Source organism: Chrysoperla carnea, chromosome 4 (genome assembly GCF_905475395.1).
Source record: "Chrysoperla carnea chromosome 4, inChrCarn1.1, whole genome shotgun sequence".
NCBI classification, from domain to species: Eukaryota; Metazoa; Arthropoda; class Insecta; order Neuroptera; family Chrysopidae; genus Chrysoperla; species Chrysoperla carnea.
The window spans coordinates 21313103-21337106 of record NC_058340.1 but is presented as its reverse complement, the minus strand read 5'-3'; the positions used below and the strand labels follow the sequence as shown (position 1 = coordinate 21337106).

The following is a 24004-nucleotide window of genomic DNA, read 5'->3' as shown; positions in this document are numbered from 1 at the left end:
TTTATTTGTTTATTATTTATTTAGTTTTCTTTTTATTTTTTCAAATCTTATGATTATGATTGTAATTTACAGTACAAAACAAAATTAACTTGTATAAATTATAATAATAATATTTATGTTTTGTATTTTGAATAACGTTCAAAAAACGAAATATTTTTGTTATTTATTGTTCTAATAAATTATATAAATGTTTTACTGAAATATACTGCAGGTGAAACGAACAATTTAATAATTTCTTTTCTTAATAGGAGTTTTCTATACTTTCCTTGTGAATTGAACAAATTTAATATTGTAAAAATGAATGCAAAAAATTGTCGACAAAAAATAAAATTAGAGCGAAAAAATAAAAATAAATTCGTAGAATAATTAATAAATTTGTTTTTCCTGGTTCAATAGAAAATTTACATATCTTAAATGCCTATTTATTTTTTAAATGCCTGCAATATCTTTTACATTTTTCGATTTTTGGTGTTTTTGTCTTTCTATAAAAAATTTTATCTGTGTTGTATTGACTATTTAAACGGCGCTCTAGAAACTAGAATACACAAAAATGCAAATTTATTAACAAAGGTATTTCTTAACAAAAGGTAAGTGATTATTATGTTTTAAAATATAAAAAAATTATTATATTTTTTAATTTCAATGGAAACACCCATTTTTTTTGAAACCACATATTAAATAACAAAAAACAACAGTTTTTATAAAATTAATTTTGCAACAAATCGGAAAATTTCCGTTTAAACAAAGTAGGCAGAATTTTTTCATAGCCTTTTAGTGGGAATTATTTATCACATATCAGTTTTAAACTGTCACAGATCGATAAGTACAGTTAGAAGCACAAAAAGAGCCAATTTGGGTTAAGAAGAACAATGAAAAATGTTATTTTCTGCTACGCATATGAAGGAAATGCAAGTACGTACTATCTTTCCGTATTGTTTTCCGAGCAACACAAATTGTTTATTATACCATGCATATGAAATATACCAAGGTATATTAAGTTTAGTCCCAAGTTTGTAACGCTTAAAAATATTGATGCTATGAACAAAATTTTGGTTTTTTACGTGTTTATCAAATCACCTAATTAGTCCATTTTCGGTTGTATACACTTGTAATTCTATTAATTATGTGTCTAAAGTACTTTCAAGTGCTGGACAGTTCGTTAAGCTACAAATACCGTCAGTTTTTTGTTTGTAAATTATAGAATATAAAGTTTTTATTAACTGTTCCTTATTATTTCAACTGTACTATACATTGCGAAAGCTAAATGATTTATTGCAATGATAGCTAATATTAACCTAGTAAAAAACGGTGTTCAAATCTCAAGTTTACAAATATTTGAAAGGCATAATATTCAAAACAAAAGGCAAAATCTTTGATAAGTAAGAAGTAAAAATATAAAATTTAATAATTACAATGTCGGAGTCGTATATTGTAACTCATTCTCATTCTACCAAGTATACATTTTTCTAAGCCAATAATTGCACTTAAATCGTATTAGATTAAAAATATAAAGAAACCTCCATCATAAAAGTTCTGATCGATTTTTTTGGGGCGTTATTTTTTTAAGTCCTTAGTGGATGGAGCGATTTTGTTTTTGTGTGAAAAATATAATTTGATCGATATTGTCCTAGAGATGACTAGAAAATATACTTCGTCGTTTTTAAACTCGCACTTGAAACATAGCTAAATAGTTAAGAAAACTACCGATCAAATTACCATTCAACCAAAAAAAAAAAAAAAAATCAAAATCGGTTTTCCCGATACGTTAGACTTATAATTCCTCTCTTTTTAGTTTATTTCATTCCATATAATTCAGATTAAATACAATTCAGATATAATTCAGATTAAATACATAATACTCCATATAATTTAGATTAAAAATCCCTACAGAAAATTTTAGCCATAGCCATGGTTGATTTTATATTTCCCAAATAAATGTTAAATTAAAATTATTCATCAATCCATCTTAAGATCCACAGTTGTCTAAACATCTACGGAAGCTAAACGTGATTTAATGGCAGATAATAAATCAATTTTTTTAAATACATCAATTCTATATCATAAGAATATATTAATAAATTTTGTCTATAACTATACGCCTATATGTTATGAATTATATTAATTAGAGAGATATGCACAAATATCCAGCTGTGAAAATGGATATTCATAATATAGTACATATGTTTGATTTTATTATAGGTACGAACAGACACACTGAAAAAAAATGTACAAAAAAAAAAAGGTAAAATTAAACAGATTAAATTCAAAATTTGTTGAAATGAGAACGTGTTAATTTTTCAAATCAATATCATGTTACAATCAGTTCAACGCGACTTTAGTTAAGCAAATTATAAATCCGCACATAAATTTATTATTATATTTCTATAGGTACACCACACTGAGTAATAAATTCCTATATTTTAACTTCTATATACAAATCATAAAACTAGGTAATGTAAACTAGGAATACATTTTAGTGATAGTTTTCAACGATTACTTACTTTTCCAACTTCGGTTGTAATTCGATTATAACGAGCGTGAAATATTTTTGGAACTATGTTCCTTATCACTCGTTATCGTTCTGCAACATTCAACAACTTTTTCAATCGATTCAGCTTACCATGAATTTTGAAAAAATGCAAAAATATTATTATAATTCGTCAAATTATATTTTTGTCAAAATTTTATGTTTATTCATTATAAAAAATTGAGCTGTGAAAAGTTAAAGAAAACAGATAATTTAATGTGTTGACTACTAAATCAGAAGTATGTCTTTCTTAAACCAATTAATTCATTCATAGAATAAAAATTAAAAGTAGGTTTAAAATTAAATTCTTTAAATCAAACAAATATTTAACTCCTAAAATTAATGCCTTAAATTTTCAGAAAAATATCTTGTAAATAAAAAAGTAAGCGCTACATTTATAATATATCTATAGGTGCGAAAGGAATATAATTCCTACCGGGTCTCCCACGAAATCTCTCGTTTTTTTTTTTTGAAAAAAATTAATCGTTATCATTCACGAGGCTCTGAATGTTTCAATAAGCTTAGCTTCTTTTATTATTCAAATGTTTCTTATTAGGATAATTTTTAAAAATAGATTTTTAACAACTACTCTTATGCTGCAAGTAAAATATCCGGCACCCTAGATATAGAAGAAAAACATCTTTTTTTAAACTTTTATATAAAAGAATGAATTTGTTAATAAAAGCCTTTGAATATGTAAGTTTGTTTAACTTTATATATAAGTTAGATTAACTTTCCTAGGTGTAATCTTAAATAGGCTTTTGGAACGATACGGCTTTGTTACGGGCCAAAAAACTATTTGATCATCATCTGCCTGGAATAAAAGAAGGCTAATTTAAAAAAAATGCAAATTTCTACTTAATCAAACTGAGGTTACGCGGGTTTTTGTTTTCAGAACACACCCACGGTTTTGATAATTGCACGAAAAGAATAACTTTTCTTGAAATTTTTCTAAAAAAAGCTTGCATACAATGCTATAACATTTCAAGCTCATATCATTGGTTGGTATTTTTAATACCTGTATGGTAAATCATTCTACCGAAGTACTGAATAGCAATAGTATTATTCATTTTTGATTTTGTTAACGGAGTTCCAATATTAATTGACACTTTTTAAAATAGACGGATACTAATTTCCTAGTATAGTACATAGAGGTCGCGTGGCTGTATGTACGTACTGGGTAATAAATTCTAATATTTTTTTGTAGGTAACAACTATTCCCACTTGTGTTTGTTCGTTATAATTATATAAAGAACGTAAGAAATGTGATATTCGTAAAATATTTAAGTATTTTTCTTTTTTGAAACTGAATGATTAATAAAATACACCTTCAAAATTTGTTTTTAATTTATGAATGCAATTAAAACTTATTTTTTAAATTAGCTAACCAAATTACTAAAGTTCCCATAGTGTTAAATGTTTTGATTTCATAGATATATTTGATTTAATATGTGAGGTCTTATCTTAAATTATTAATAGGAATTTGAGAATTTCGTTTCAAATATTCAAGTGTCTGACATATTAGACTTACTGACTGTCAAATTTTCTGATTGGAAAGTACAAAGGAATAATTGAGACTTTTCTTAGGCATTGCGGTAAATAAATGAAGATTGAATAAAATGGAAAAAAATTGCTTATAAAAAAATTTAGCTATACATGATCGAATCTTGGACCAAGAAAAGGTTGTTATGTCTGGACCAAGCAGTATAATAATTTTAAAACATTTACCTGTAATATTACTGATTCAGTTTCCTTATCAATATACGCTTAATTGGTAAATTTAGAAAATTAAATTAATGATTTCCTATTTTAATTTTGTGGAAAATATCAAGGTTAGTGATTATTATGTTTTAAAATTTAAAAAAAATGTATTATATTTTTTAATTTGGATGGAAACACCCATTTTTTTTGAAACCACATATTAAACTACAAAAAACAATAGTTTTTAACCGACTTCAAACAAAAACGGAGGAGGTAATCAATTCGACTGTTTTTTTTTTTATGGTTGTTCTGTTCTGTCAGAGTTGTTCTGTCACTGATATCGGCTGACACCGACTCCAAAAATAACAAAAATTTTAACTACATTATATTCTCGTTATTTTTTTACTTTTTAGTGCATATTAATATATTTTAGAAGTTATTCTTTTGAAGTCGGGATTTCTTTTTGTGAAAAGTTTTTTTTATTATAAAATTATTTTTGCAAAAAATTGGGAAATTTCCTTCAAAACAAAGCAGGCAGGGTTCTTAGTGTTTGAGTGTGAATTATAGTTTTTGAGTGTGAATTATCTATCACATATCAGTTTTAAAATGTCACAAATCGATAAGTACAGTTAGAAGCTCAAAAATAGCTAGTTATATAGCCAACTTGGGTTAAGAAGAAGAATGAAAAATGTTATTTTGTGCTTTGCATATGACGGAAATGTAAATACGTACTCTCTTTCCACATTGTTTTCCGAGCAACTCAAATTGTTTGTTATGTGGGTTAAAATCTCAAATACTATTATTATAACGATCTCAAGTATTTTTTCAAGATTTGTACTGATTCAACTATGTGTTATATCGTTAAATATTTATAAGCCAAATATCTAAACACTTAATGTTTGAGGCTATTTTAAAAACTAAATGAAATGTAAAAAATCAAAAATCAATAAAAATAAAAGTTTCATGTCTGACATCACATAAGCATGAAATGTTTTTTATTTACACATACACTTTTTAATGAATTAAGTAGTCAATGAAGTAAGAAGCTTCGTAATAACCATTAACTATGACTCATTATTGACAGCTGACTAAACTATCTCACGATTAGCAGCAGCACCGACATATACATAGTTTTAAATTTATATGGGAATTATACGATTCATTATTATTTCTGTGATAAGACCTTGTCTTTATTTCTTAATAATATAAACATGGATTATAGAGAACACTCGTGTTCGATCTCTTGATAAATAAAAATTAGATGAAAGTCGTCGAAAAATCAACGATACAATTACACAATTAAAAAAAATTGGCTTCGCAATAATTCTAATCATTTGAATTATTCTAGTTCATAAACAAAATATAAATTTTTATTTTAAAACATGCTTGTTAAATTTACAACCACCACTTAAAAAGAGTTCTTCCCATGGGTTTTACCAAAGGATCTAATTACAAGCATTTTAGACTTCAAACCTGTAACTAAAAACTGACTACATCAGCCTTGAGAATTGGTTCCTGTTAGATAACTTCTTATAAAAAAAATTCATAGTCGCTGGGCGTTTTTCTTCTCTGACTCCATAAAAGAAGGCACTTCGCTTAGGTAAGAAGTTGTTCTACATGATATAAAGAACACAAATATAAAAACTCAGCGATGATGTAACCTCTATGTTTATTAAACAAAGCTTGCCGTCTTTTATATGTTTGTGTAAATTTTAATACTCTTATGGATTACAGTTAAATAGATTACAATTTATTGATAACCTTCATGGATTTCCTACATTTCCAACCTCAATTAACTTAAACCTGGCAAAAATTTTGTGTACTATGAATGATTTAAATAGAAATGAAATGAAAAAAAGCTTGCAGAAATAATTGGATACAATTTTTAGATAATAACGAAACTTTCTTTATGATAACTTTTTTTAACTATATAACTTTTCCTTTTTTTGTTTCTTGATGGACCCATAAGTTTAAATATACGTAAAAGAAGAATTTATCTTGCTGATATTATATATTTAGATAATTTTTCGCCTCAGCGCACAGAGGATATTCAGGGCAATGATGTTTATGATAATAACATATTCTTAAAAAATAAAACGATTTTTAGAAAAAAAATTATACCTTTTGTTTTAATTTTATGAAAATCATGTGATATAATCCATTATTATTAAATAATTTAGCTTGGGGTATTTTTTTGAAATCAAATTGAGATTATTATTAATTTTAATATTTCTAAAATGAATTACTTATGAATTCCTATTTTGTTTTTTAAGTGAATAACAAAAAAAGAAACACAGTTTTAGTGAAAATATTTTTACAATTTTTTGAAATAATAATTTTGAAAAGGTAAAAATTAACCATCCTGTAGATCTGTATTTCTAACTGATTTTGTGCAAATGGTTTATGACTTAAGCCCAAATTTGTTGATTAAAATCAAAAAGACTTTTTTATTTTTTTTAAATACTACTTAAAAATTATTAATGTAATTTATTTTATTTCATTAATAATAATAAAAATATAAAATTTTTTAAAAATTAATTTGATTACCGTCTAAAAATTCATAATTTCACATGTACCGCATCGCAGACAGGTAGTACTTATGATTTTTATGATTATTAGAATATAGTTTTATAAAAAAAGAACTATTTTATTTTAAATTTAAAAAAAAAGTTAACTCATGTATAAAATAAAATTAATCTTAATTATTAAATTATTTACGATTTTGAACCATAAAATATCTATTTACAGTACCATAAAACAGAAACCTGTTTTTGCTATGTGCGTTGATAAAACTAAAAAACGATTAAACTTATTAAAATGGGCAATTATTTTTAGTGATTGGTTTTATAAATATTGGCTTTAGTTTTTAAGAATTATTTAATGATCAACAATACTTAAATTCATGAAACTAGGATTAGAAGACGTCACTGAAATTTAGATTAAATAATTGTCGGTCATATATTGTTTGGTGTAGATATTCTAAAATGAGAGACGTGTTACATGTACTGGCGATAGGCAGTCAAGTTCCTTTTCGATTGATTTTATTAGTGGATCATCTTTGAATTCTGAAACGAACAATTTCTCAACAGAAAGTTGTAGTTTTTTAAAATAAATAAATCCCTGAGTGTTTATATTAGTAGAGAATGCGAGTGACAGTGGAATCTAGTTCTGTAGCTAGAGCGCTGAGTCCAAAACTCTCAGTTACGATATGAGGTGTTAATACATAATCAGCCCGTAGGATACCTTAAAATAAAATCAATCAATTTTCGATCCAAAAAGGTCCTCACGATAACGTAATCGAATTGTATAAGCCGAATTCAATAAATCATTGATTTTGTTTTAGGAAGAAAATAAAAAATTCAATATATTTATATGTTAAAATACATAGATTCTTAACTAGCTTTAGTAAGAAAGAATAATAGAATTTATGATGCAAGCCATGATGTTATAACAATTTCTAAACCATTTTAAAACGACCGAGATGTTTGGCGGTTCGATTCGAAGAAAGAGTATCTCATCATCCCGTCCGTTAATTTCATGTAATAATAAACATGTTTTACTATTGATTTTTTTGATAACGGAAAAGAGCGACTGGCAAATTGTATTTCATTATTTAAACCAAAAAATGTAAAACTCTAACTTAGGGAAAACTCTTTCTGGTTTATAATATCTTAACCGTTTGCATACGAAACGGCGGGAATCGGTTAGTATTTTATATAACAAAAAAAAAAAAAAAACGATATCGCATTTCCTTTTGAACCGGTCAACAAAAAAAGAATAGAAACAAAATAGTAATTAAATTTGTAACAGTAATATCATAAATTTAAACACAAAATATACATTTAGTGATTTTACTTAAATTGAAATTTTATTTATAAAAAAAAATTATTTATTAATTACTGTAATATTTTTAATTAATGTTCTTTTATTTTAATTACTAATTTTAAAATTACTTTCTTAGAGTATACGGAAATACTTAATAAAACAAATAAAATTGTTTTAATTGAATATATTCGGTACAATTAAATTACATTTATTCCAAAAATGTAATTACAATTATTTTTAGAAAATTAATTTAATTCGGGTCATTTTATTTATTTTGGATTACGTTGTTGGGTAATGATTGAAATTCGCTGTTAAAAAATACTGCCAAAAGACAATAAGTGGTGTAAGGTGTTGCAAATACAATTGGCAACTGAAAGACCAAAATTTTACGCAATCAAATGATTTTGATGTAAACAAGTCGGATTGAAAAGAACGTCATAGGTATATCAAAAATCATATTATTTAAGTCGATTGTTTAAGCAAACAGACAAGTATACTAGCTAAATTGATCCAGCTAAGACACAAAACATGCTCACTTGTGGAGCAGGAAGGTTGGAATGAGGACGGAGCCAGAAACGGAATAAGGTTTCAGTAGCATTAGTTTATTATGAGGAAGTGTGCGGTGAATGAAAGTGAAATGGTTGCACACTTTCATTTTCAGGTTTGATGAATCATCTATCCCAAAATAATTCCTGTTGTAGGAATTTTATTCAATTTTTTTCTATGTAAGTTATAACTTGCTCTGAAAAAATTGCTCTTTGTCAAATTTGATTCTCTTTTTCTTCAAATCCGTGGATGTAATTGAGTGGTTGACTCAAAATACGTGACTCAAAATACGTGTATGAAATTTATTTCTAGATTAACGAGGTCACATCAGTGGCTTTAACAAATCGAATAACAAATATGCCATTGGATTGAAATGAAAAAAAGAACGAGAGGTGTTGCGAGACACTCGGTGGGAACTATACTCCTTTCGTACCTTGGTACATTATATACAAAATAATTGTATTTGCAAATATCCACTGACCCAATTTTTTTATCCGCGAGTATAAATTATAGAATAAAACTTTTATTAATAAATTATATCATTAATATACAAAAAAATACATTATTATAATGAATAGGCCACCCAAAATTATTTCATTATAATTTAAACAATATAATAATTATAATTATTAATAAAATGTTTATAAAAATAGAAGTAGTTTAATATTATTATTAGTAATTTTACACGTGTACGTGTTTAGTTGTAATTTTGTAGCTACACCTTTGCTGCATGACTGATAGCTATCCAGCCACCTTAATGTTATTATTTTACTAATTATTAAACTGTGTAAATCAATATGTTATTTTTTTTAAATAAAATTTAGTGTGTTGATATTATAAAAGTAGTAGTGCCTTAAGCTTTATATGACCCGAATCGTAAGTTGTTCACTATATTGCGTATATTAATGGTAATTAAATTATAAAAACAATGACTTATATAATTTTTGTTTTGGAACTATGTTCCTTATCGCATATTATGATTTGTTTGCTGGTTGAGAAGTAAAACAAAAAGTGCAACAGACCCAAAAATCTGATATGTAGGTTACCTAGGAAACTTTTTGGTCGATGCAGCTTGCCATGAATTTGGAGAATATGAAAAAACATTTTACAATCTGTCAATTTGTATTTCTTGTCCAAAATTTGTGTTTTCAAAAAAATGAGTTATGATTTATCAGAAGTTAAACATAATAGAGATTATTTATAGTAAGTACAAGGAATTTTTTTGTTATCTCATATTATTGGGCTGACTACTAAATCAGAAGTTTGTCTTTTTTAAACTAATATTACAATTAATTCATAAAGTATAGAATTAAATAGCTATAATATTTAATTCTTTAAAAAATACAAGCATTTGACTTCCCAAATTTATACTTTATATTTTCAAAATTACAAATGCACAAATATGCAAACAGTATCGTGCAAAAAAAACGAAAAAAAAAAATTAAACGTAAAATTACCAACGCACAGAAATGAAAATTTCGAGAGAGAAAAAATAAAAAACCTGCAAGGTAGCGTACCACAAAACTGATATTTATAATCAGTTGCTAATTCAGTTATTTGTACGAAAGAAACATAGTAGAGGGAAGTTGTCGTATACTCGGCAAAAGGAAGAAACTCACGAAGTTTCAAGTATGTATTTGTTGTCTAAAAAAACGTGGCTTATAAGGTGGCGATTTTTAAATAAAAGCGTAGCAATAATTCCATTAAAATTACACTTATAATAATAACATAATAAAATGATTAAATTCAAGTAAAAAACAAATAAAATACTTGATTTTAAAAATAAAATTCAAAATGTAGATCAATAAACAAAAACAATAAACTTATTATCCCAATAATAAAATAACTATGACACTATAAAATCAAACCTACACACATATTTGAATAAATTTATGTACAAGTAACTAACTTGAGTTACGTACAAGGGAGAGTCGTCTAGGGTAGCCCTCACGGTGGACTCTCGGGAATGATTTGATTATTAATTTTTCTATAGAGATAGACGTATTTTCCAGCCTTGTAAAAATTAGTCAAAATTAAATTGAAATCTAGAATCATCGTAGAAACTTTTATGAATGTATCCTCATTTTTATGTTACTTTTGGAACAAGCGACTAAATCCATCGGAATCAAACGAAACCTGATATGGTCGAAATATTATAAATTTTGTTTAACTAATTTATTATACCATTTACAATCATTTCAGCAATTTTTTTTAAATTTCCAATCACGAATTACATTTTTTCTCCATCTAATCAACATAAAAATGCTTTATGCCTGATGTTTGATCTCATGTGTTTGGATTTTCGAAATTTATGGACAGAAGAAAAAAATGCGATCGATCTTGACAATCTTCCCATACTTGTGTGTGTACTTCACAATATTGACTTTAGCAAACAATAAAAGAAACTTTTTATTTAGAATTTAGTGATATCATTAAAACCAAACAATATGGATAAATACGTAACATATATTAAAATGATTTTCTTATATGTAAAAGGTACTTAAGTCAATGATATCACATTACTTACATTACTGGTACTGCTTGGTTTGATTATTTAAAACGTCTTTGCAATCGATATAATGATGTATTGTTTGATTTTAAGTAAGAAGATTTACACAATTTATATCGATTTATTTAAATGAGATGGATATCTACAGGATCGTTCTTTTTACCCTTTAACCAAATCAGCATTTCAGGGCATGGGTAGCCAATAGTCATATAAAGAAAAACTGCAAAAAATGTTGTTCTAAATGGTAGTGAGAATTAGACCTATTCCCGAGCTCTTGATGGGCAATTTTTGCGGTACCTAATGGAGGTTGTTATGACTAATTTTCAATTGCATTACAATTGGTGAAAATAAGACGGTCGATGCATTCCAAATCTCAACTGAACTTGGTTATTAAATTATAGTGCTCACTACCACCAGAGTCTAGCTAAAGCTTTCAGTAAACAAAGGAAATTCATCACACAATTCATATTTAATTTTTAAGCGTGTTTTTCCATTCTCATTAAACAAATTGAAAATTATTTTAAAAAGTTTTTATCATTCCTTTAGAATGATTTTGGGCAATAGAAATCGGAGTGCAATAAAATAAGAGAACATTGACCAAAATAAATTTTCATTCAACAAGTCATCCAATCGATTTTCTCTAAAAGAGCAATAGGATGTTTTTAACTCACAATAGAGAAAAAATTAATCTTTAACAAAATATAATGTATATTTATTTAATTTAAGAAGTTGAAAAAGTATGTCATAACATAATAATGACTCATTATTATGCATATTGTTATTTATTTACTTGCATAAAGTGAGATAGGTCACATAAAAATTGCCATATAGTTCTTGATCAAATAATAATAAATGCAGGTGAGGTTTGTACTTACAATAGTGATTTTTTTTATTATTGTTATTATTATAAATAATACAAAGCATAGTCGAATAAAGAAGAATCAGTCGACAAATCTAGTAATATTTACCATGTAGGTAGTAGGTACTGTTAGTAAGCATCTTATTAATAGTTAGGTAATCTCAATGTATAGTCAAAAATAAAATTCTATATAATTAATACACTAGTATCGTGCCTTTGCAAAACTCGTATAAAATGTCCGGTAAAATTAAGAGCATCAAAATCTTTAGAATGAATCTTGTCTCGACATTTAATGATGAATGAGCATGACAACAATGTTTGTTTTAAAGGCTCAAAATTTTTTACTCAAATAATATGTGGTTAAAATTTCAGCATAGGTATCCGTACAAATTTTTCAGAGAAAAGTAATTAAAGATCGATATAAAATACATTGGCTATTATGGAGGAATCTCAAAATACGACATATTTTGACAGTTTTTGATAATTTTCACTAGGAATGCATGAAAACAAATTTAAAAAAAAAAAACTCTAACGCAATGGCATAGAAAAGAAAAAAAACCAAGTGTCTCCGCATCCTATAAGGGATGTTAGAGCAGGGTAGATTTAGGGTTGAAATTATTTTTATCTTATAACTTTGATGATGAATTTTGTTATAACTTCATGAATGTAGACGAAAAATAATGTGCCTAAAAAAAATATTTTACGCGACAAAAATACTGCACCGATGGGCTTATTTACCACCTCAAATATGTCGTACTTTTTCTGAATTATTTAATAATTACGCAGCACTTTCGAAAAGACTCGCCAAAAGGAAGCCAATCACGAAATTTCAAGTATTTATTAACCACTTGACAATAGAGGTGCTGCACCTCGGACTATTTGATTTTCAGGTAACATTCAATCGTTTTCTCATACACACTAGTTATATGAAAGTAAAGTTTCATATGTATGCTTTGTTGGTATAGTTATTCACGTGTAACGTGAGTTAAAGAAGATTCATTGCTGTGCTCACCATGAATGCATGCACCTATAAATAACCACTGACTGAGTACTGAGGTACATCGTGAGCCATCCTTTATTGATGGCCCCTAGTTCCTGTATGGAATGACACAAATGCATAATATATACTTACTTGTATACAAAACAATCACATATTATTTTGTACAGGTGATTTTTTTGAAATTGTTTTTTTTCATAATTTTTTAAGGAAATTTCTTTAAAATTAAAAGCTGTAGTAATCATAATCAAACTTTAGCCCTTATTCCGTTTAATTGTTTAGTTTTAGCTTTAGCTTTTTAGAAAAGATATAGTAAGCTGGAATTTTTATAGCGTGTTAAGGACGAAAAAATGAAGTCAAATTCGTAAATGAGAAACATTGGTCAAAGTTTTGATCCCATCTTATAAACCGTCAAAGTTAAATTTCAAAAGCTCCCATATGTGATATTTTATAAAAACTGAACACGATGCATAGGTACATAAAATGTCGGGGATCCATTAAATAAAAAATAAAAAGTTAATTGAATGGCGCGCTAGAAGTACAGATAACTATTATAATGTTCAATAAACTTAAAAATCACCTATACTATATTGTTGTTTTATGGTATTTATGAAATACAAATCTCTTGAAGAGAAGAAGTATCATCTAATTCAATCTATATAACTGTAACAAGTTAAGAAGAAATAAACTCCTTTAAAAAGCCCCATTGCACGGTGGTGTTCCTATTCATATTATTTGATTTCGTTAGAAGTCGCCATATAGTATAAATTCTTCTTTAAAAAGTCAACAATTTCTTGAACGTCGTTCGGCTTGTCTATATCACTCAGCATCTATCCATCTTAAATCGTATAACGTAGCTTATCGTCTTCAACTAAAAACGACTGATATATTATTGAAATCATTCACTATGGCTTTACGTATATATACGTTTTAGGTTATATTGAATACGTGTTGAATAGATAATGAAGAAGTTTTTTAGTTTTTTGTGTAAAGAAATCTTTGTTTAGTCGTTGTTTGCTGTCCCAGGGTAAGATAAATATCAAAAAATATTTTGTTTTGTATGTAATTAAAAAAAATTTATTTGACTATTATGATAATTTATTTTCTTATGTAATTACCATTGAAAATTGGATACGGTTTTATTTTATATTGGAGATTTGTCTTTTCAAATAATAAAATATAGTAAATGTTTTGGATTCAATGTGAAAAGATTAAACAGATTAAAATAGAATGGCTTCTTTAATATAAATAAAGAAATAAGTTATTCATGTAATTGTGACCCTTATTGTCCATACATTCAATTTCCCAGATGATAAAAATAATTTTCCGACACTACCCAAAACACTGCAATGTTAAATATTATATTAAAAGAGAGATGTACAGCTTAGAGATTGAATTCGCACTTTTAATTCCAAAAAGACTTGGCAACACCACCGGCCCTTAGAAAATGAGCAGAAATGTAAAATTTCGGCTTGAAATTTCGTTAAGAGCAGTTTACTTAACTTTGTTTGTAACTTCATTGACTAACATTTTCAAAACATATTGAAACTTACTTTTGCCCCACTTTTAATATCGCAGATCGTTCCAAAAACGAATACTTAGTTTTGATAACAAAAGTATATTTTGTTACTTTCGTTCTCACATCGTTGTATTACTTTATATCAGCAGATACCCAATTTAAAATCAGTAAAATACGAATTTGTTAATGCAAGAAAATTCGTTATTAGAATGAGTCTATGAGTTTGATCAAAATTAAAATCATTTTACTTTGCTATTCGAAGTTTTTTACAACTATTTTATATGTCAGCTGTTTATCAATGAAGAAAAATTCGAAAGAACAAAAAAAAGTGTATGAAAAAATCCACAAACAATTGAAGATATAGACAAAAAAAATTCGAAGCGCAGGAGCTGCGTAAGCGAAGCGAATACCCCCCGAGATAGAATGCATAGCACATTTTTCTTAAAATCTAATATTGCAATTTTATATTCCCAAGAATTTTTATTTCGAAAACTAAGCGCCTAGAGAAAATCACATAAGTATTTTTTTGCAAATTTTAACAATGATTATTTTTGACATCTAGTAGGTAGAATTGTTGAACATTTGCAGAAAGTTTTTTAAAATTCCATCATCAGTACAAAAGCAATAGCCCCATTTCCTTCGGCAATTCTCTAAAATCATCAAATAATCTGAAATTTTAGTCATTTGTAATGAAGGTATTAAAAACAAACAATTTATTTCAAATTTAAAGATTCAATAACAGATTGCAAGCTCCTAATTTTTTTTTTTAAATTGCTAATCTTGAAAATATTTTACCGATGAATAAATATGACTTTATTTGGTAATTTTGAATGAATAATGCGTAACTAATTTTTAAAATATTTTGTTATACGACCTTAAGGAATATAACAGTTCTGATCAATGAAGTAATACATAATACCGTGATTCTTCACGATACCTACGACTACTTTAATACATAAATAATATCGACACCATATACAAACAAACAAGTCATTATAGCCTAAGGATTTTTATTCTTGTATAAATTGTTTACAATATACGTAAACATTGATAAAAATGTTTAAAAAATATCTTTTTTTCCTTAAATATGTATAAATCACTTGGCAGATTTCGAAAATTATTTTTACAATATTGTGTGTTTCAGACGAAAATTTCAATGTAGGTCCAGTCACCATTGGTTACAACGACTTTGTAAACGTTATGATCTATATAATGCAAATATCTTTTATATATCAACCATCTCGGATTGGCTCTAATAATTTTCATGAAATTTATTATACAGGCGGCTTCGGAGGCGCAAAATCGATCTAGCTAGGTTTTAATTTTAGATATGTATTTTATAGTCTGAAATCCGTATGGTTTTGTCAGTTTTAGTTGATATATAGCTGTTGGGATATAAACTTATATCGTTGTTAACGAAATCAAGTACATTACCGAGACATTTAACTTGATATTTATGTTTAGACATTTTTCAAACGGTTCTTAAATTAGTGATAAAATTTATGTCCTTTAAGCTAAAAAAATACTGATCAAAGCTCAGTCATCCTGGTCCTTTTTAAGGGATTATATACATGTGCCTGAGAAAAATATACCAGAGAAAGAAATTTTTTATAAAACAGGGTATAAGTCTTTCATATTAAAGGCATGATACACAAGTGGATCAAGACGCGAAATTATCAAATCACTCTTTTTGGTCAAGTACCTAAATAAAAATTCAAAAAAATATGCCTCTTTTTTCTTTCCTAAATAAGCTACGGCGAAAGGTTTCACAAGTATTCAAATCGACACAATGAAGATAGTCAAATGGTATATTTTTAAAATTTTTTTCTCAATAATATGACCCCAAAGCCTTTTTTTTTAACATTATATTGCACAAAGTTAAAAATTTGCAATACTACGAATCATTTTCTTATGCTTTTCATTCTTTATGCCAATCAAGTCATGTAAAAAGTAAGGTTTTCTATGACAAAACGAAATAATATTTTGATTTAAAAATGAAGGTTTTTTGAAACTGTATTCAAAATTTAAAATAATTAATTGTTTATTATTGCTAAGTATGGATGGCATTAAGAAAAGATACTTGGTGTAGAAAAATTCTGGACTCTTTACAGTTTCGTACCAACAGGATAATTAAAATATTTTTATTCGTAATTTTATTATTATAAAAATGGGAAGCGGGAAGTATAAAAGTAAACATTATTTTAATAAATTTCAAAAATGGTTTTAAAATTTGCACATTATCAGTAATTCTAAAACACACTGTACGTAATATTATTAAATATATCATTTTTCATATAACAAATGATGTTGCAATGTATATTATGCTATAAGCATAAATATTAATACGATAATGTGAAAGATGATTTTCAATAGAGCCCATCCCAAAATTGTCGACTTCATTGAAACTTTATTATTATTATTATTATTTTTAAAATATTATAAAAAATAAAATAAAATACAAGTTGCCATATTTGTTAATAAATATGTTATTTATGCCACGCAACACACACCATCGATTTCTCATTTAAGAAGGAAATTGTTTATTTATTTATTTTATATTGTGGAGTTGATTACTTTGAGAGTGTGTTGTGTTGTAAAAAGCCCTGTGACATTTTTTTATTGCCTTTTTTAAATATAAAATACAGAAAGTATTTGAAATCATGAAGGCAGCGATGATTGTAATTCTAGAAGAAGGTGGTTATCGTAAAAAAGCGTAGGGTGTTAGATTTCAAGTAAATATTTTATTGACAGATTTTGATACAAATGAAGTCCTTATAAATTATGTTAAAACACCGCACCCCACGCTTTTTTACGATAAAATGATTTATTTATTTTGAATCAGTCCATTTTTTTTTGTTTTCTAATTTTTAATTATTAATATTTATAAACTATTATTTACTAATCTTATGCATTTTTATCTGCGCTTCCACCATCAAAGATATTTTAAAAGGCCTTCGATATGGCTTTTTTGTTAAGAGTCATGGAGGTAGAGGGGTAATAAAGTAAAAATCAACGTCTCGGCAATAAACAATAGTGATTATAGATTCAACCTATCTCGAAAAGTGGATCATACCGCTTTTTACATCAATTTTTAGAATTCGTTAAACTCGCTTTTGATCCTTGGGTCTTATCGCCGCTTAAATAGGGCCTCATCGCCGCTTTTATCAATCGTAAGGACTATAAAACTGAAACAGAATTTATAAATAGCGTCTGTTTTTTTACGTATTTTAGTACGAGATGGACTAAGCTAAAGTCTATACCAATGTAGATCAAATTTTATAATCCGTTTCAAATTATATACGTAAAGTAGTTAACCCATACGAAATGTATCAAGGATTTTCAGCTTTGATCGGTATAAACGGCGATTAAATTAAAAAAAAAGTTTTTAATCGTTATTTTTCAAAGTAAACATGAATGACAATTATAGGCTACAAATGTGTTTTGAAAGAAATTATTCCTTGATATAAAATGCGTCGGGATTAGACTCCCGATCTACTTTTCATATAAACGGTTAAAGTGTACCCATATAGAGATATAAATTTTACTTGAACCATATTTATTTTACAAACTCTCATTATTTTGAATATTAATAACTAATTTGAAGATGAAATTGATTTATGATGGTTGACGTAATTGTATAATATATTTTATAGACTACTGGTTTTTGTTATATGACTATATGTTTCATTTTTGTTTGATTTTTATAGCCGTGCCGTGTCGTTGTTGTGAAGATGTATCTTTTATAACATTTTTGTGTTTATTTCTAATTATTATATTATTTATTCAATATTACAACATGTTGATCCCGTCAAGTTATTTTTAGAATATTATAATCCAGTTCAACAAAACGATTTTAATATTAATTTATTGCTGTGCATATTATATAAAGCCGAGTTTACATTTGTAGAACTTATAATTTTATGTTGAAATATGTTTAACCACATTTGTGTTATCTTTTGACAAAAAGGTGTATTTGTGTATTTATAGAGAAATATAGAGTCTAAAGTATGGAATATTGGATGAAATAATATTTCATTTAATTTTTAGTTTGAAAAACTTGGTAATTAGCTAATTTCATTAATACCTCAGTAGCCAGTTTCTGCGTTCATTAATACCTCAGCTAAATAAAAGCTGGCCCTTAAAAAACTTTAGCTATTTATGTAATTCGGTTTAAGGACTAAAAATCAAAATTTTCAAACAATTTCATCATTTGTGATTTCACCGTAATTGACTCTCCTTCATACGATGCTCATTCTGAATTATCAACAAAGCGAGCCATCTGACTATCGCCATGATGACGTGTAACAAAATTTTCTGCTAAAGTCAATGCTAGCTAGCAATAACCGTCAAAATACTTTTTAGACCATATAAAATATAACGTAGTAAAATTAAAAACTTTCCAAGAATCAGTACGATTTTTTTACCATTTTCTTTGCAAAATTTTAAAAGAATCTTTATGTTGCGATTGTTTCAGCTCTCCCATTAAATATACTGAAAAAGGAGCTTTAAATGAGTTAACTGTGCTATTTAATAAAATTTTATTTTCCTGGTTTCGAGTAATTACTTTCAAAGTATAGACTATAGGAGACATTACCTGCTGTTCACGCATTCCTGCATTCTAAGAAGTTCGAATTTAAATAAGAATAGATTTACAATTTTATGCTGGTAAAAGACAAAACACAGCCTGCAACATTCAAGAAAAATTTCCATTTTATAGAACGGGATATTAAAAAACAAAATTACATACATCATTTATTATAAAAAATGAACATAATTAATTGTATTTTGACGTTTGAAATTAGAGATAGAAATTTAAATAATTTTTTTTTTCATATTGATTAAATACACAAATATTACAGTGATGATCATTAGGTATGCATGAAAGGTATCATCATCAAATTTTTACAAAAAAATATCCCATTATATTTATATATATATAATACTATGGTCGATTCGAATTGCAACATTTCACACATATGTCAAACCAGAATAAAAAATATGTTTATTTTATTTCGAAAGTCATTTATAATCAACATTATCATACTTACTTAAGGTTAAATATTATAATTCTTATTTTTTAAATGTATTTAATTTGACATACGATAGCTAATATTTTAAGATCAAATTGTCAGAAACTTATTCATCGTGAGCTTAGTATTGCTTTGTTAATAAATGTTTTTCGATGTATGCGACAGAGGAACACCATTCACCGAAAAGATGTTTCATCAAAACAAAAATTAAAAAATTCGATATCCATAAGTCCTACACTCGAGGCAAAGAACAAAATTTTTATTACTAAATTGATCCTTATAAATCGGCAAAAAGCAGACAAAACGAATCATGAAAATCAGAATGACCATTCACTATGTGCTTTCAGCCTGTCCGCAAAATTTCAATTGTTTAAATTATTTTCACCTTACAATTTACAATTTGGAAGAAGAAATTTTGAGTTACTATAAATTTTATCAAATTCTGCCAAAATGAAGGACTTCTTAAGCATATTGGATTTAAGTACTAAGAAAGATACTATCTAGTGATAGAAAAAAGAACTTTGCTTTGCAACTCCCATAGATACACAATATATAACAGAAATATTTGTTTACAATCTTGTAAATCACATGCACATAGCTTACACATATAAAAGAGTACATTAAAAAGTATAACAAAGCAGGTATCTATAGGCTTTTCATTCAATGAAAAAATCAACTGTATTGATTCAGTATGGTTTACATTTTTTACTCGTTACGTTGACATCTTAGTGTTAAAATCGAATAGCTCAATTAAAAACAAAATCGAGAGACAACTAAGTAACGTAACTTATGGAACCTTAAAATTAAACGAAATAACAACAAAAAGTCTGTAAATGTTAATATAACTTCTTTTTTGCCGATTAGCAATCAGACTAAAATTTGAAATTATGTAATATCAATTTTCAATTTGTCAAGGTTAACAAGTGAACATCTTTAATTGCCATATTCAGGCCAATATGTCTACAAACAACACCTGTCTTGTTGACACTTGATTAAAATAATATATGCGTGTTCGATTCTTAGATGGTTTGGAACGATTTTTATTGTTAACTGTATAATTTTAAATATTATCAATTCTAAAATTTATTTATCAGCTTTGAAATAGAATCTGAACACAAATTTATCAGAATTAATTCCATATCACGACTTGGATTGCACGGTTTACCATTTTTTATACAAAACCCTAAAAACTTTTAAAATTAGAAATTTCCCACAAGTTTTTTGGATGTATTTTAATTGTGTCAATTTCGACCGTGAAGTGTTTATATAATAAATAAAACGAACTAATGGCATTAAAAGACTTTAAAATGAACATTTATTACAAAACATAAAATATGCACGAAGTAACTCTCAAATTTAATGTTGCATTTAATGTGTCGAATGCTCAATTCACTTTTCCGTCTCCTCAGATTATATATGCGTTTAATTATACAGGTTGTCTTTCAATTCGGGTCAAATATAAAATAACAAAAACACGAAATAATAGAACATAAAATATATACGCGGAGTAACTTCAAATTTAATGCTACATTTAATGTTTCGAATACTCAATTAATTTTTGTCTCTTTTTAGAATATATCGGATCAAAATGTTAGCAAGTAAATATTATCTTTGTTCAAGAAAAGTTTAAGTCAGTCAAATACTTAGGTAGATTCTTGAGTATTGAGATCGTTTACGTAAGAAATTTTTACTTGTTATAAGCACATCAACATCTAAGTTTACTTCAATCGAGTAAGTTTTTTATTGCGTGTATATATGAATTTTATTTTTCCTAATGTTTTAAATCAACCTGTATAAATAAAATTAATAGCCAAATAATAAATTATGGGCTTTGAGAGCCAGAAAAATGAATATTTTTAATATATTCGTTAAACGTACGACCGACATTGTGAGTATCAATATAAAAAATAAAAAGCAATTTACCTCTTTTATTTTAATGATAAAATAACTTTCAATAAATGAAATAAATTAAATGGACATCGTAAAACATCGTACAGTTACGAATAAATTCTTTTGAATACATTGTAATCATTTTTGTTGTGTGTTAATTAATTAATTAGGTCTTATCAAATGGCGTTGCATTAAAATTAAACATCAACAAGTTTTTATATATTTACGTTATACACGGTTTTCCAATAAGAGTGTTAGAATTTCATCTAAAATTAATTATCTTTATACAAGATATCGTAAAAATTTATTTTTATAAGAAATAATAATTCTAATTTTTATAATAAATAATAAGGATTTTTTCGAATATGAAATTATTGAAATTTTATATCAAAACGAAAATGAGTCGACTATTCATAAGTTTGATTATAAGTTTTAAATCAAAAATTTCGATAAATAATCAGAAAACATGCAAACATCGATGAAGCGTGAGGATTGATCGAGTACTCTTAAAGTAAGCACAATACCGATGATATTAAACCAAATCTATGCGGCCAACTAATCGAATAATTGTATTTTAACATATTCGCCTCGCAAAGAAGCTGAGGATTACATGTAACTGGTATAAAATATGATAGCCAAAAAAAATTATTCAAAACAATTTTTTAGTTGAAGTTTAAAGTTATATTGCTCTTAATGGAAAACGCTTTATTATTACACATAAAATTGATTATTTTAAATAAATGAAACTTATTTCTTCAATTATGTACTTCTTTACTTCGTATTTCTTTTTCCTTTCGTGTTTTTTTTTTTGTTTTAAATTATGTTTTAATTGTTATTGCTTCATTAAATTGAAAATAAATAATTATTGTTCGATAATTAATTTTTTTTAATGATGCTTTACATGATTATACAATTTATAAATAAATTCGTGAAAAAAGTGTTTACTTTAAATGTTTTTTACCTTATGGAATTGTGTTGCATTTATGTATTTGAAAAAGCAAAAGATGCTATTATTATTGCTCTACACAAGCTGCAAAAGTTCTTACTTAAAACCGCCCTTCATATTGCATACTATTAACTTCTTATTATACAATTCGAAGGATTTTCTTTTTCATCAAAAAAATTAAAAAAGACAGTGATGAACAAGATGGATTAACGTATTATTTTCGAGGAATTCAAACCTTAGTATGGGAACGCTTATTTTTCGCTTTATTCGAAATAATATTAAATCTATTTGTATTTTTTCCACCAATCGAATGAGACGATACAAAGGAGGAAAAATTACTCCTATCAATTAAAAATTCAAAAAATTTTAAATACTAGCTGCTTCATCACGATATGTTCAAATTTAAAAGCTAGATGCGGATTTCCAGCTTTAAAATTCAAATTTTTAAAACATGTTTATTAGATAGAAAAGAAAACATTAAAGTGTGCAGAACATTGATTTTAATCATAATTTTCACTTGACCACTATTAACAAAAAAACGACAAAAAGTGATGCATGATACTTTCAATATAATTACATGAAGGATTTTTGTAGTTCTTGAACGACTTGGCAGTGCATATAATTAAAAAATATTAGAATTGAAATGACTTTTGAAATCCGTCTAAAACATTAATTAAATTGATTTAAACAGTAATTGTATTTCATCTAAAGGTTGTTAAAATATTACCTACTTAATTATTCTAAAAGTAATCATACAGTATGAGCCAAAAATGTAATTTAACAAATAAAATGTATTAAATAGTTGTAAAAACTTCGACAATCTAGGTTAGTTTGTAAGTATTTGGTTTGCTGTTACAAAAATTTGTCATGTAAATACAAAAACTTTGCTTTTCGATATGTTTATAAACTACGAGTTACATGCTAATAAACTAAATAAGCACTGATCAAATGCCTTAAAAACACAATCACATACATGTGTTTTTTCTTCATTGACTTCAACTGGGGAAAATATTTGAAAATAGAAATTGACCTCATCTAAAAAGATCAAATCTACATCCATGTATATATTGAAGATTGTATATAGAGGTGGTATGAATCACACACTTATGAAGGATTTTCGTTCATACCTAAACACATAATAGTGTGGTATTATTTTTTGTACCGTAGCAAAAGATAAAATACATGTTAGCTATAATTAATCTTGTAGGTAAACTTTTTAAAAACATTGATTCGATTAATTAATCTTTCTTATATCACTTGGTACTTATTTAAGATTATTTGTTAATGATATTTGAAAAAGAGATAGAAAATACTTTATAGTGTAATTAACATTAGATTAGGTGCAAATTAATATTAATTAAAGTGAAGGCATTGAAAACAAATATTTAGATAAAATTGCTTACTATACTTTTTTTTAAATTAATTATCTAAATTAATTACTGCTGTAGTAAAATTAAATGACCTTTACTTATAATCTTAGATATGGTTAATTAATATACACAGGGTGTTTCACGGATGACGAAATTGGAGAAACTCGAATCCAGAGCTAAATATAAATTACTCAAACCTTCAGGACAAGGTGTAGTGAAAGCCTCTAGAACTTGATGTTATATGAAATTAGCAAAACGACGGCGGTATATTAAGGACTTTTTAGT

The 24004-nt window shown here is 26.5% G+C and overlaps 1 protein-coding gene across 1 annotated transcript in view; it reads right to left on the bottom strand.

Annotated features, from left to right (window-relative positions):
- The window catches only part of LOC123297938 (Krueppel-like factor 3), a 427850-nt gene that overhangs the window by 149059 nt on the left and 254787 nt on the right, over positions 1 to 24004 (bottom strand). The window lies entirely within an intron of this gene.